This window comes from Panthera leo, chromosome B2 (genome assembly GCF_018350215.1).
Source record: "Panthera leo isolate Ple1 chromosome B2, P.leo_Ple1_pat1.1, whole genome shotgun sequence".
Taxonomy (NCBI): domain Eukaryota; kingdom Metazoa; phylum Chordata; class Mammalia; order Carnivora; family Felidae; genus Panthera; species Panthera leo.
The window spans coordinates 51,436,496-51,448,639 of NC_056683.1; the positions used below are offsets into that span (position 1 = coordinate 51,436,496).

A 12,144-nucleotide genomic window follows, 5' to 3' on the forward strand; every position below is an offset into this window, starting at 1 on the left:
GAATGCTCTGGCAAATCAGGTACTGTGGTTCCCCCAAAGTTGAAATGAGGAGAGATGGTGAAAAAAGGGGGGCAGATTTATTATGAATAGCTTGCCCCTGCCCTTCGTGTTTGTGGGTCCCTTATTCTGCCTCTCTCTTTTCCTGTATTCCCTCTGCCTTTTTCTATCTTAATAGGTTTAAATGTATGTATAATGCTTAGAAGACCCCTGCAACAATAAACATTTCTATATAAGCAAAAAGCCTCTCTCCTATTAAAATGGCACTGTGTTTTAAACTAATTGTAATACCCTCATCCTGTAAGACTGCAATGCTTATGAAGTCCCTATACATTGAGATTCTTAATGTTTGCAATACACAATGCTTTATATTCTGAGGAAGCATTTACTCTCTGTAGACACATCTGCATATACTGGGATCTGAGCATGATTGGTTTCTTTTGCTTTGGAGCTTTTAAATTTGAGGCCTAATATGAGGAGTGAGACATAAATATAACTTTGTTTCCTCTCTGTGAAATCTGCCATGTGTTTTAACAATTCATTTATTCAATAGACAATTAATAACTATCTATGCTATATGCCAAACACTGTTAAGAGTTTATGTGAGACACAAAGATAAATAAGATATGGTCTCATGCTCAATGTATTCACCACTGACACTTTTTTTTTCTATGTCAAGAATATCTGCCCATGTTTTTAATAACAAATCAAATCAAATTTAAATTCAAATCAAATGTTTACATTTGGAAGAATCTACTGTGGTCAGCGATAATATACTTATGTCATTGCTTAAATATCTATTTAAATGAAATTTAAACATTTATTTCTCCTTACTCCTACCCCTGATCACATCCTGGGCAACTTTTCTGTGAAGCTGAGTCATCCAATGGTGGCTATTCCTGAACATGAAATTCTTGATTCCAAAGAGGTAAATGTAAGATACAATTAGAGATATAGTTATCCATTTCCATGTGATATTAGGTTGTGGAAATAAATCTTATTTTAAAAAATATTAATAGTTAAAGTATTTTTAATATTGAAATTATTTAAATATTATTAAATTATTTAAATATTAAATTTAAATATCTAAATTTTAATTTTTTAAATGTTTATTTTTTTTTTGAGAGAGAGAGACAGAGGATGAGCAGGGGAGGGGCAGAGAGAGAGGGAGACACAGAATCCGAAGCAGGCTCCAGGCTCTGAGCTGTCAGCACAGAGCCCGACTCGGGGCTTGAACTCACGGACCACAAGATCATGACCTGAGCCAAAGTCGGAGGCCTAACCGACTGAGCCACCCAGGCACCCCAATATTTACATTTTTTAAAAAAGAAAAAAACTAACTGGCCCACTTTGTGTTGTTCAGAAGCAACTGATAGCTGAGTAAGTACATTCTTGCTGCTTGTCGATGTGAAAGGTGGTTCTAGAGGTCCCCATGTGTGTAGTACCTTGATCATAAACCAACTCTTTCTTTCCCAATATCTGTCTTTGTGATTTCCACTTTGGATACATATGTGAAACACTGTTGTCCTGTCTCGACCGTCAAAGAGTGCCCATAATACTTATGGTGGGTGTTGTGAATCAGCGGCCCCAATGTCTCATGGTGTCTCAGTTATAGCTCATTGGAAGGTGTCTGGTGAGCTCACTGAGCACTGCCCCTGATCCCCTGGTAAATTCTGCTCAGGGCAGGTAGCATATAGGCAAAAGCATACCAGTTGAAACATACCTGTCAATTTTCATACAAATGTGCAGTCACTTCACATTTTGTGCTCCTCTTCGTAGGGGCACCTGGGTGGCTCAGTCTGTTAAGCCTCTGACTCCTGATTTCAGCTCAGGTCATGATGTCACGATTCATGGGTTTTAGCCCAGGTTCAGACTCTGGGCTGACAGTGTGGAGCCTGCTTGGGATTCTCTGTCTCTCCTCTCTCTTTGCCCGTCCTCAGATCTCTCTTACTCTCTCTCTCTCTCTCTGTCAAAATAAATAAAGTTAAATTTTTTTTTGTATTTTTATAAATGCTGTGCCAAAGAGGCAAGGAAAAATTGTGTGCAGAAATTTTTAATTTTCTCTTAATCAAGAGCAAGGATAATTGAATAATGTTTCTTCTTCTACATCCTCTAAAAGTGGTAAATGTGAGGGAAAATAAGTAATTTTTAAAGGGCTTTTAAGAAGGGGGTGAGATATCTCATGCTTTCATTTCAGATACCCTTGGATAGTGACTTCTGCAGCCTCCAAATTTAGAAAAAAATAAGCATAATACAAAAGAGAAGTATGAATAATACAACTGCAAATAAAATGTAACTTTTCCCAAAGCATATTTTGTACAATTTAGGGCACATTACCCACTTTTCTTAAACTGAAATTCCTATTCCTGCAAATTTGAAAACTTTCCTCATATGAGACCATGTGGCTCTCTGCTATAACATTAGTCATTAAAACATAAAACTGTGTTATGAATAAGTGTGGATTTCTACCCTTGATCACTTCTTTGATTATTTTTAAATAGGTTTATTGGTTCAATGACTATGGACACATGGAAAAATTTTAATACATATAGCCAAATTGTGTTCCTAAAAAATTGTAACAATTTACCCTAGGAGGAGCCTGTTTTTATAGCTGTTTTCGCATATTCTTGCCAGCATTGAGAATTATCATAATTGACAATTTCTTGAGAGCTTATTATACATTAAAAAGTATTATGCACTTTACATGCTTTATTTTACTTAATCTTCACAAAACAAACATAAGTACTATTATTGTTCCCATTTTACAGGTGAGGAAACTGAGGCTGAGGGAAATCATTATATTGCCTAGAACCAAATAGCTGGGAAGGGTCTGCTCCAACAGGAATTGAATCCAGATCTGACCGCCTAGAGCCTGAGCTCTTAAGTGCTCTACTACTCTGTCCAGCTTTCTACCTAAATCTCTCTATCCTATCGAAATCTTGCTTCCTTTTAAAGTCCTATTTTAGAATATTAATAATTTAAGAGAAGAAATTATCTTTCATCACATTATTTGCATTGTAAAAATTCTGTACTTTTCTGTGATTTTTGTCTGTTTTGTTTATGCATTATGCATTTATCTACTGGTATTCTTATTGACTTGTGAACTCCCTTCATATATTAAACATATTCACTCTTTGTCAGTTTGCTAGCCCTTTTAGGGTGATAGTGGCAAATTGTGTAACAGTAAAAAATCAGACAAACCATTATGTCCAAAGGTGGAATGACTGAATAAATTTTACACTGATTTTGGTGAGTGTTTTCATAACTTTCCCATTCGGCCATTGAGTTGACAGCCTGCTCTGCATTTCTTGTCACTGATTAATTAGCTTCTTGACTTCAGTAACCTGCAGAGGCTTAGCTTCTCTCCAGCTTTTAAGCCATTCCTTCTGTCATCTGATCTTTTTTTCTTTTTTAAGTAATCTCTACATCCCTCTCTCTATGACCCTACCCACTCGCACTCTGTCTCTCTCCCTCAAAAATAAATAAACATTAAAAAAAGTTTTAAAAATAATCTCTACATTCAACGTGGGGCTCGAACTCACAACACCAAGATCAAGAGTCATGCACTCTACCAAATGAGCCAGCCAGGTGCCCCCAAATTTTGCACATTTCAGAGGAATGTAAAAAACAATAGTGACAATCAAATGTTTTCTTTCTTTCTTTCAAACATAATAATTTTGGCTTCAACTCAAATAGCCTGTTTCTATGCAATAAGAGTGTTTCTACAGAGTAATAGAAAAATCAGCTGGTTATTTAAATAACAAAGGCATCCGGTTCAGCTAGTAAGTGCTGAATTAAGAACCTTTGAACGTGTTGCAGAAAAGGATAGCTTGGATATCATATTTGTATTTTTGCATCAAATATCATAATTCTAGGGACAAACTTAAAATCAAGCTAGTGGATAAGATTAACCAAAAGTGATTTCAACCTCAAATTTCAAACATATGGGAAACAACATAAAGGGAACTAAAGTTTGAAGTTTAACATTTGTGAGATAGTTACTGTTGGTGTTAAAAGACATGTAAATAATTAAGCAAAAGACCATTTTATGCTTCCAGTGTGCTGTGTTTTACTTGTTGGTAATACTGGCATGTTTGGAAGCAGTTTGACAACTTTTTATAACTCCTTATGATATGTGGTCAGACTGTAATATTGACCCATATATTTTCCTCAAACCCTCTCTTTTTATTTATTTACCTGCAAAGCACCAACCAAGAAAACGATCTGTTTTTATACAACAATTCCATTCTTGTTTTAAAAGTTTTTATTCATTTATTTTGAGAGGGGGAAGAGGGGCAGAGAGAGAAGGAGAGAGGGAATCCTAAGCAGGCTCCGGGCTCAGCCTGGAGCCCAACATGGGGCTCGTTCTCATGAACCATGAGAACACGACCTAAGCTGAGCTCACGACAGTCACTCAACCAACTGAGCCACTCAGGTGCCCCTAAAACATTTCCATTCTTATGACTTTATGGCCTAAGGAGTAAACCATTCCAGTTATATATGCAGTGCAAATAACGAATCATGGAAGAACCTTGACTGGATCTCAGAATTTCCCCCTTGGTTTTTCCTTCATTTCTGAAGGTAGTGGCTTGTCTTTCTTACTGCCAGAGAATCCCACCTAGTATTTTCTTTCAATCATGTTATTTGTAGATACTAGTTTTTAAAATTTGCTTTGAAATTAATTTAAAAACAAACAGACCTCAAATATATCTGATTTGATTTGCTCCTTGTTTTTATAAATCATAAGATTTATAAAATAACTTTTAAAAGAACTAACTCAACACTTTCACTTACAATCTAATTCGGTGGTTCTCAACTCTGTCTGAACATTAGAATTCACTGGGACTTTTTAAAAGCCTCAGTAGCAGGGTTCCACTCCAGGCAAATTAAGTAAAGGATCTCTGGAGGTGGGTAAAGACATTGATTGTTTGAAAAATCTCTCCCGGTGATTCAAATGGACAACAGGAGTTGAGATCCTCAAATTCTAGCTCCTTTATTGGTAGTTTAGGAGGGAAAATTGAATAAGTTATTCAATCTTGGAAACCAACATTTGAAAGTAAAAGCAGGAGAATCATAACAAAAGTTTGTTTTGGAGAATGCTTTGAATTAATTAAAAATCGGGTCACATCTTTCTGTCTAGTGTCATAAAGATTTAACCTGTGCTTTAACCTGGTAGAATAACTTTGAGAGCTCTGCTCTATGTTGAGATTCACTGCAATTTCTTTAGTAAAGCCTAATATTTCTTTCTATTTTCTTTGAGAGTCCCCACAAGCTTTGGAAAACCCATAGGCTGGGCAGGGGATAGCATTTGGCACAAGCTGAGTGTGAGGGTGGGGTGGGGGTATTACATTCCAAAGAATTTTTTTTTTAGCATTCTATATGGCACTTTTAAAAATAGTTGGCTAATGATGAGCTGTTATACAAGCAAAGGAGGTCACTTTCATACACGTCAATTGTTCACACCAATACAGTAGTTTCCAAGTAGGTGTATAACACCATCTAATTTATAGCAAACTCCCTGCGTGCGGTAAACGATTTCTGAGTAGAGTTACTTCAAAGAAATTAAATTCTAGTAGCAACAATTATTTCTGATTATATTCATCATGTCTTGTGAATTTGGCAACACTGATCACAACCATTCTATGACCCACTTGTCCTTCCACAGGCTTAATTGTGAAAGTCATACTGGGGAATGAGATAGAAAGAGACCTGCTGCTCCTCACATCGCCTGCTACATGCAGCCCTAGGCCTATTTTATTTTTAACTTGAGGGTCGATTGATTTCCAAAAACATGATTAGATGCAGTTGATTCTGACCTTTTGGATCCACTTGCTAATAACACAACTTGAGAGCTAATCATTCACCAGCTGCCCATAAACACACACAAGGCAAATTCTTCTCCTATTTTCTCATTCCTTCTCTCTGCAGATTTTTTAGACATTTAAGACTTAGCAAGATAACAATAGTGCTAGCAAGGTGACTAAGACTTTCTGGCTGCTGTGGTGCATATGAGCCTTTTTGTGTTCATTTTATTTTGAATTCCAGAACCTCTATTGATGTTTAAACTTCTAATCTTAGGGAACACACATCTTGTTCCTTTATCTTTATCCTCCAGATGAGAACATAGAAAAGGGGAAGTCAGTGTCTTGTCCATGGAAGCCACTCTCATTTTCTGGTTTGATTCAAGGGTAAAAATGAAATTATCAAGAAGAATGGGCCCCCTCTACTCCCTTCAGGCAATTTCTCATAAATGTTATTTCTCAAAATCAGGCTTTGATAAATTTTGGATTGCTGAGTTCAAGGTTGTAATCTCAGGCAAGAACTCAGAATCTGGATATTATTAAGTGTTGATTAAAATAAAATTCCTATGCTTTGAAAGACAGCTGGCTAGAGGGCCAGGATAAATTTATCTTATAAACACACCTACTGTGAACGCCTGAATGGGTAGCCCCCCTGCCCAGGCATCCAGGTAGACAAGGCAGTGATAACCAGAAGGACATTCCTACCTCCAGGCGTGGCAGAAATGGAACCCATCAAAATGACTTTCCTGGGTTGTAAGCCTCCTGCCTATTTTAGGGAAACATAATTTTTAAAAGTTCTGCCAATCCAGAAATCATCTTAAAGATAGTAGAGGAAGGAAACAATTTTGTTATTGAATAAGCATTAAACCAGAATGTGATACATATATCGCAATCACACGGAGATTGCAAAGACAGGAAGAAATCTCACCCTGCATACAGCCAAGTCGATATAACCCATTATATATATGTTCTCAAGATAAACCATAATTCAATTCATCCTCAAGTAAGATTGGTCAGTAGCAATTGGGGTTACTACCTGTGTTAGTTAATCAGCTTTACACAAAGCTACAATACACTTTTCACGTCTTTATAACAGGAGGTAGGAATCAGCTGGGTAGGCTCTTATCCTCTCTCAGAAACTAGGAAATGTGAGTGCTATCTCACTTGGACATCTACATTCAAAAGACATGGTTCTCAAAGTCTTGAGAAAGACATTCCTAGGTCTTAAAGCTGACAGAATTCCTGTCTAAATTTCAGAAGAATTTATATACATTTCAACAAGAGGAGAATGTATTTACAACAACAAGGTTTTTTTTAAGATTTTTTAAATTGTTTTTGAGAGAGAGAGAGAGAGAGAGAGAGAGAGAGACTGAGAGCAAGTAGAGAACAGGCAGAGAGAGAGGGAGACACAGAATCAGAAGCAGGCTCCTGGCTCTGAGTGCTCAGGACAGACCTGACATGAGGCTCAAACTCACAGACTGCGAGATCATGACCTGAGCTGTAGTTGGCCGCCCAACCAACTGAGCCACCCAGGCGCCCCTGCAACAAGTTTTTAAAGTAAATGCTCTATGAAGGAGAGATGGAAATTGCTTCCCTTATTTTCAACATGGAGAATGAAGTCTTTTCTTTTTCTTTTTTTTGTTTTTATTAAAAATTTTTTTAATGTTTATTTATTTTTGAGACAGAGACAGAGAGAGAGAGAGAGAGAGACAGTATGAGTGAGGAGGGGCAAAGAGAGAGGGAGACACAGAATCTGAGGCAGGTTCCAGGCTCTGAGCTGTCAGCCCAGAGCCTGACATGGGCCTTGAACTCAAGAACCATGAGATCATGACCTGAACTGCAGGTGGATGCTTAACCAACGAAGTCAGCCAGGCATCCCTGAAGTCTCTTTTTTTAATTTCTCTTTGTTCTTACACTTGGTTGACAAGGGGGCAGAACTGAAATCTGAGAGAGTATTACTCTAAGTAGTCATTAAAAAGACACAGGTCTTACTTATTATTTCTTCTCTAGGGATGCAGTTGAATATACTATGTGAGAGGTGCAGGTTTGACAATTTTGGGGGCTCTCCTTCCAAGTCGTCTCGATATATTCATGTTGGGTTTTGTATAGGAGTGAGTCATGGTAAAGCTGAGCAAGTCAGAAACTCCTTGGACTTCCATTCCTGCATGTGCTAATTTTTGAAGATAAACAAACAAAATAAGATCGGGCTAATCACTATTTGGAGCTAGGGTCATCCAGATATTAAGTGTTTTGACCTCAGATTCAATGTTTTGCTCTCTAGCCTCCCTTATACCTACCTTCTCTATCTATCAAGCTATGTTTATAGCACTGCTAATTACTGAACATTTTATAGCTTCTGGCTTCTGGATAATGAATTCTCATACTAGATCTTGTGTTCTCACACCAGAGTTAGTAGTTATGTCAATGTCCAAAACATATTTAAAATCTTTCAGAAAAAAAGTGAGTATGCAGCAATAATATTATACACATTTCCCAGAAATGGCTTTTTTTCTGGATACATGAAATATGGTGTCATACTTACAAGGACACGTATGGAGGTCATTTTGCTTTCATTTGGCAGAGAAGAGTATACATGAATGGTTTTGTATAAAAAGGGAATAAAAAATTTACACAGCACATTCTTCTAAGAAATGCTTTCTGTAACATTGGCTTAAAGTTTTACAGCACTACATTACTTATTATCCAAAGTTCACTCAAAATAAATAAAACAATTGGAATTTGAGTCCCTTCACAATTATGATTTTTAAAAATGCCTTCAGCTCTTATTTATATTTTCTTATTTCCAAAATAAGTGTGTTGTTCAACTGGCAGCATGATAAAAAATCCTGAGACTTAGTGCTAGTCTGAAAAATAAGGATTGATTGATTTATTTTATTAATGAACTTCATCTTTCTGAAATGTTGGACCTCTGTTTTTCCCAAGTTACTTGACGCCTTATATACTGAGATGGGCAAGGGAAACTAGAAACTTCATGAAATGTTGAAAATCCTGACTCCGCCTGTCATAGGATAATGTATCATTTCAAACCAGCTGCTTGACTGTGATGCCAAATGTTACTTTGATCTGCCAGTGGGTTCAGGAAGAACTGAGAAATAGTGCTGAGTTTGCCAGTGTGACAACAGACGATGGGCTACCTGTTCCTCTTCCATCTGACTCAACTATTTATGTGATGATGAATCTTATATTGGAAAGAGAATTCCGAGGGCATTTCGTCCAATATTTTACTGAATGTTATGATCCTGTCTGCAATTATATCCTTATGCATCTTCTGTTTAAATACTTCTGATGACAGACGGTTGATCATTTACAAGCCAAACATAATGTGGGTTTCCGTAGATGGCTGTAACAGACTAATAACTACACCAGCAGCAAAGACAAATAGAAAACACTGGATGGGCTAGGGTTTAGTTTCAAATGCTGTGGCTTGGCCATGATATTTAATCTTTGTGCGCCTCAGTTTCATTCTCTGTAAAATGAGATCAAGGGATAATGGAGAAGATCTGCATTTATGCATGCAAAGTGCTTAGCATATAAAATACATAACACTTCATAAGCATTAGCTAAAGGATGATGATTCCTTTAAATCTCTTGTAGTATTAGCTACCAAATGTCGGTGCTTTCAGGAAAATCAAATAAATGGTAGTTTTTCTTTGTTAGAAAGAAAAGGAGGAGATGCGATTTAGTCATTTTCTCCTTTTATTTTAAAGCTTCATAGAATTGCAGATGATGAAGGCTACAACTTACTTATTTTATGACTGATTTTCTGTAGCCAGAACAAATCAGTACATTAGTGCAGGTACTCCCTTGTTTTAGTAGCATTTTCCTTACCTCCTCCTTCTCATCTAACAAATGTGGTTTCTCCTAAATGATACAGACTGTAACCACGTTTCGCAATTCTGCCTAGCTGCCTGGCCATATTGTACTCAGGTTTTCTACCTGCTTTACTTACCTCTTACACATAGCTCGCATTTCTCTTGGAGCCAGCTTTCCCAGACCACTGTGTCATCACCCTATGATCCAGCCCAGAGCATAGCAGGCAGAGTTACTTATAGAAGAGCAGTGGACCTCTTTGCTTCTCCACCTGCCATTTTGGAATGCTCCACTGACACCTGGAAGTATAAAGTTATGGTCATTTTCCTCCATTGGTGCCATTCGGTCACAAAGTTGGTTCAGAGTAATGTTTGAGAAGTAAATTTTTCTTCTGCCCTCATCTCTGATACTTTCTTTTAAACTTTCTTTCTTGACTTGTATAATCTACTGATATCCAGCCCACTCAGTTTAGTTTACATCACCTGTTCGAGAGACTCTAACCCTGTCAAATAGGAACATGGAGAGATTGATGGATCAAGAGATTATGAAAATCCCTCCTGTGCCACACAGCAGCATTATCAAGCCAATTGACTCAATATATGAAACGAAAACAACAGAAGGTTCATTTGCGGTCTCTGTCTTTTGTAGTGTTCCATTTTGCAAAAGCTGGGACTTATTCCAATCCCACTTCACTTTACCTCCTTGTTTGAGATGTTACATTCTAGGGAATGATGCAGTCATCAGTGCTAAAGGAAAGGGTAGCAGCCAAGTGATTGGCAGGTGAGAGCTTGTGGGTGGGATATGGCAACGCTGTACCTTAAGGCTGCACCAGCCCCTCAAAGCCATTGTAACCCCTTGAACGAGGCCAGAGCTGCTCTTCTGAGCTCTCAAGAGATCAGTCTAATGTGAAGGTACAGCTGTACCTGTACAGCTACAGGTCTTTGTTATGCCATTAATTGTGGAATAAGAAAGCTCCCAAGGGGGAAAAATTCCTACTGTAAATATTTTTTAATATGAGACTCCATGCCCAAATATTAATGTATAATATATAATTAATATGTTAATATTAATATATAATTTTCAGATTTTTAACATGTTATTTATCTCATTAAGCTGACTATTATTTTCTCTTATCTTGCAGCAATGAAGTTGGAGCAGAAGCTGAAAACACAGGCCAAGCTGAAGTTTTCTGGAATGCTGGTGCTAATCACTTGCTAGATTTGATGTGTAATTTCTTTTTTCCAGTATGACTGTTTCCTTGATGAACTGCAGTGCAGAGTGGAAGTAAAAAAAAAAAAAAAAGGTCCTGCAGGCATATAGCATCACAGTACCCTACTAACCTTCAGCACAGGAAAGATTTATCTACAGCTTCTCGCATCACTGTTAGAGCCTTTAATGCCTTCTATTAAGCTGACAGCAATACTAACATGCCCCTATATTTAGCAGCCGAATAAAGAAGAATCATGGGTAAATAGAAGAGTGGTTGTGACTATTTTTCAACACCAGTATTATTTAAGGCACACATTACTTACTGAATCCGGTCTTATTTCCCTTTTGATATATTTGTTTTACATGTAAAGAAAATGAACAACTTAAAAAAATAAGCCCATGCCTGCCTTCAGGAGATACTGATATTGAGGGGTTCATTGGGGTGACCTTGAACATGAGAAAGTTGGTATTTCACATAACACACCCTGGTTTCCTGTTGTGTTTGGGTTTAGGACAGACTTTGTGCTGGGGCAGCCCAGTGATGTTGAGCATCATGTTGTGGGGATGTCCTGGAATCCCTGGTTTCTTGGTTTGTTGTCACATGATTCTTGTGATTCAGAATCAGTTCCTACTGATAATCTTGGGAGCAGTAAAGACCGTAGAACAAACCCACACTGTGATGACAATCCTGGGAGTCCACCCTTCTGTGAACCCAGTGCTCACCATATTGGCCGTGCTCAAGTTCTTTCATCTCAAGTAGTCTGTCCTAGCCTTGTCTACATGGTTTCCTTTTTATAGCCTTCTGTCCAGCTGGGAAGCCTAGGGCAAAACACACTAATGGAGAAACCATGGCAATTTGAGACAGAGAGCTCCTGGTAGCAGGTGCGCCTTGCTATTGGCTCCTTTACTTACTTCTTGCACATAATCCTTGCTCCCTTGTAGCCAGCTCTGTTTGAGTCACAGCTCTCTGACAAGTGCTTCATTACCCCATTATCCTGGGATAAGGCAAGGCAGGGAAAGTTGTTTACAGACGAGTAACTGGCCTTTCTCATTCTCCACCTGCCATTTTGGAATGATCTGTTGTCAGTCATCAACTGGCACCTGGAAATATAAAGTTCTCATATCTTCTCCATTAGTGTATGAGGCACAGGAGAGCTTTAGTAAAGGTCTCTGCTCACCTCTCTTCCCCCAACAAACAAGCAAACAAGCAAACAAAACTACTTCTCTATCAACCTGCTAAACTGTGTGAGGCATCACTTTAGATTATTAATAACAAATCTCTAGTATTCACTGTGTTCCATCATGT

At 37.8% G+C, this 12,144-nt stretch overlaps 1 long non-coding RNA gene across 1 annotated transcript; it reads left to right on the top strand.

Annotated features, from left to right (window-relative positions):
- Positions 1-869: 869 nt before the first annotated feature.
- On the top strand, positions 870-11,101 carry LOC122219050. The gene is made up of 2 exons (XR_006202240.1): positions 870-925; positions 10,771-11,101. It is a non-coding gene; the product is annotated as an uncharacterized LOC122219050 (long non-coding RNA).
- Positions 11,102-12,144: the final 1,043 nt, after the last annotated feature.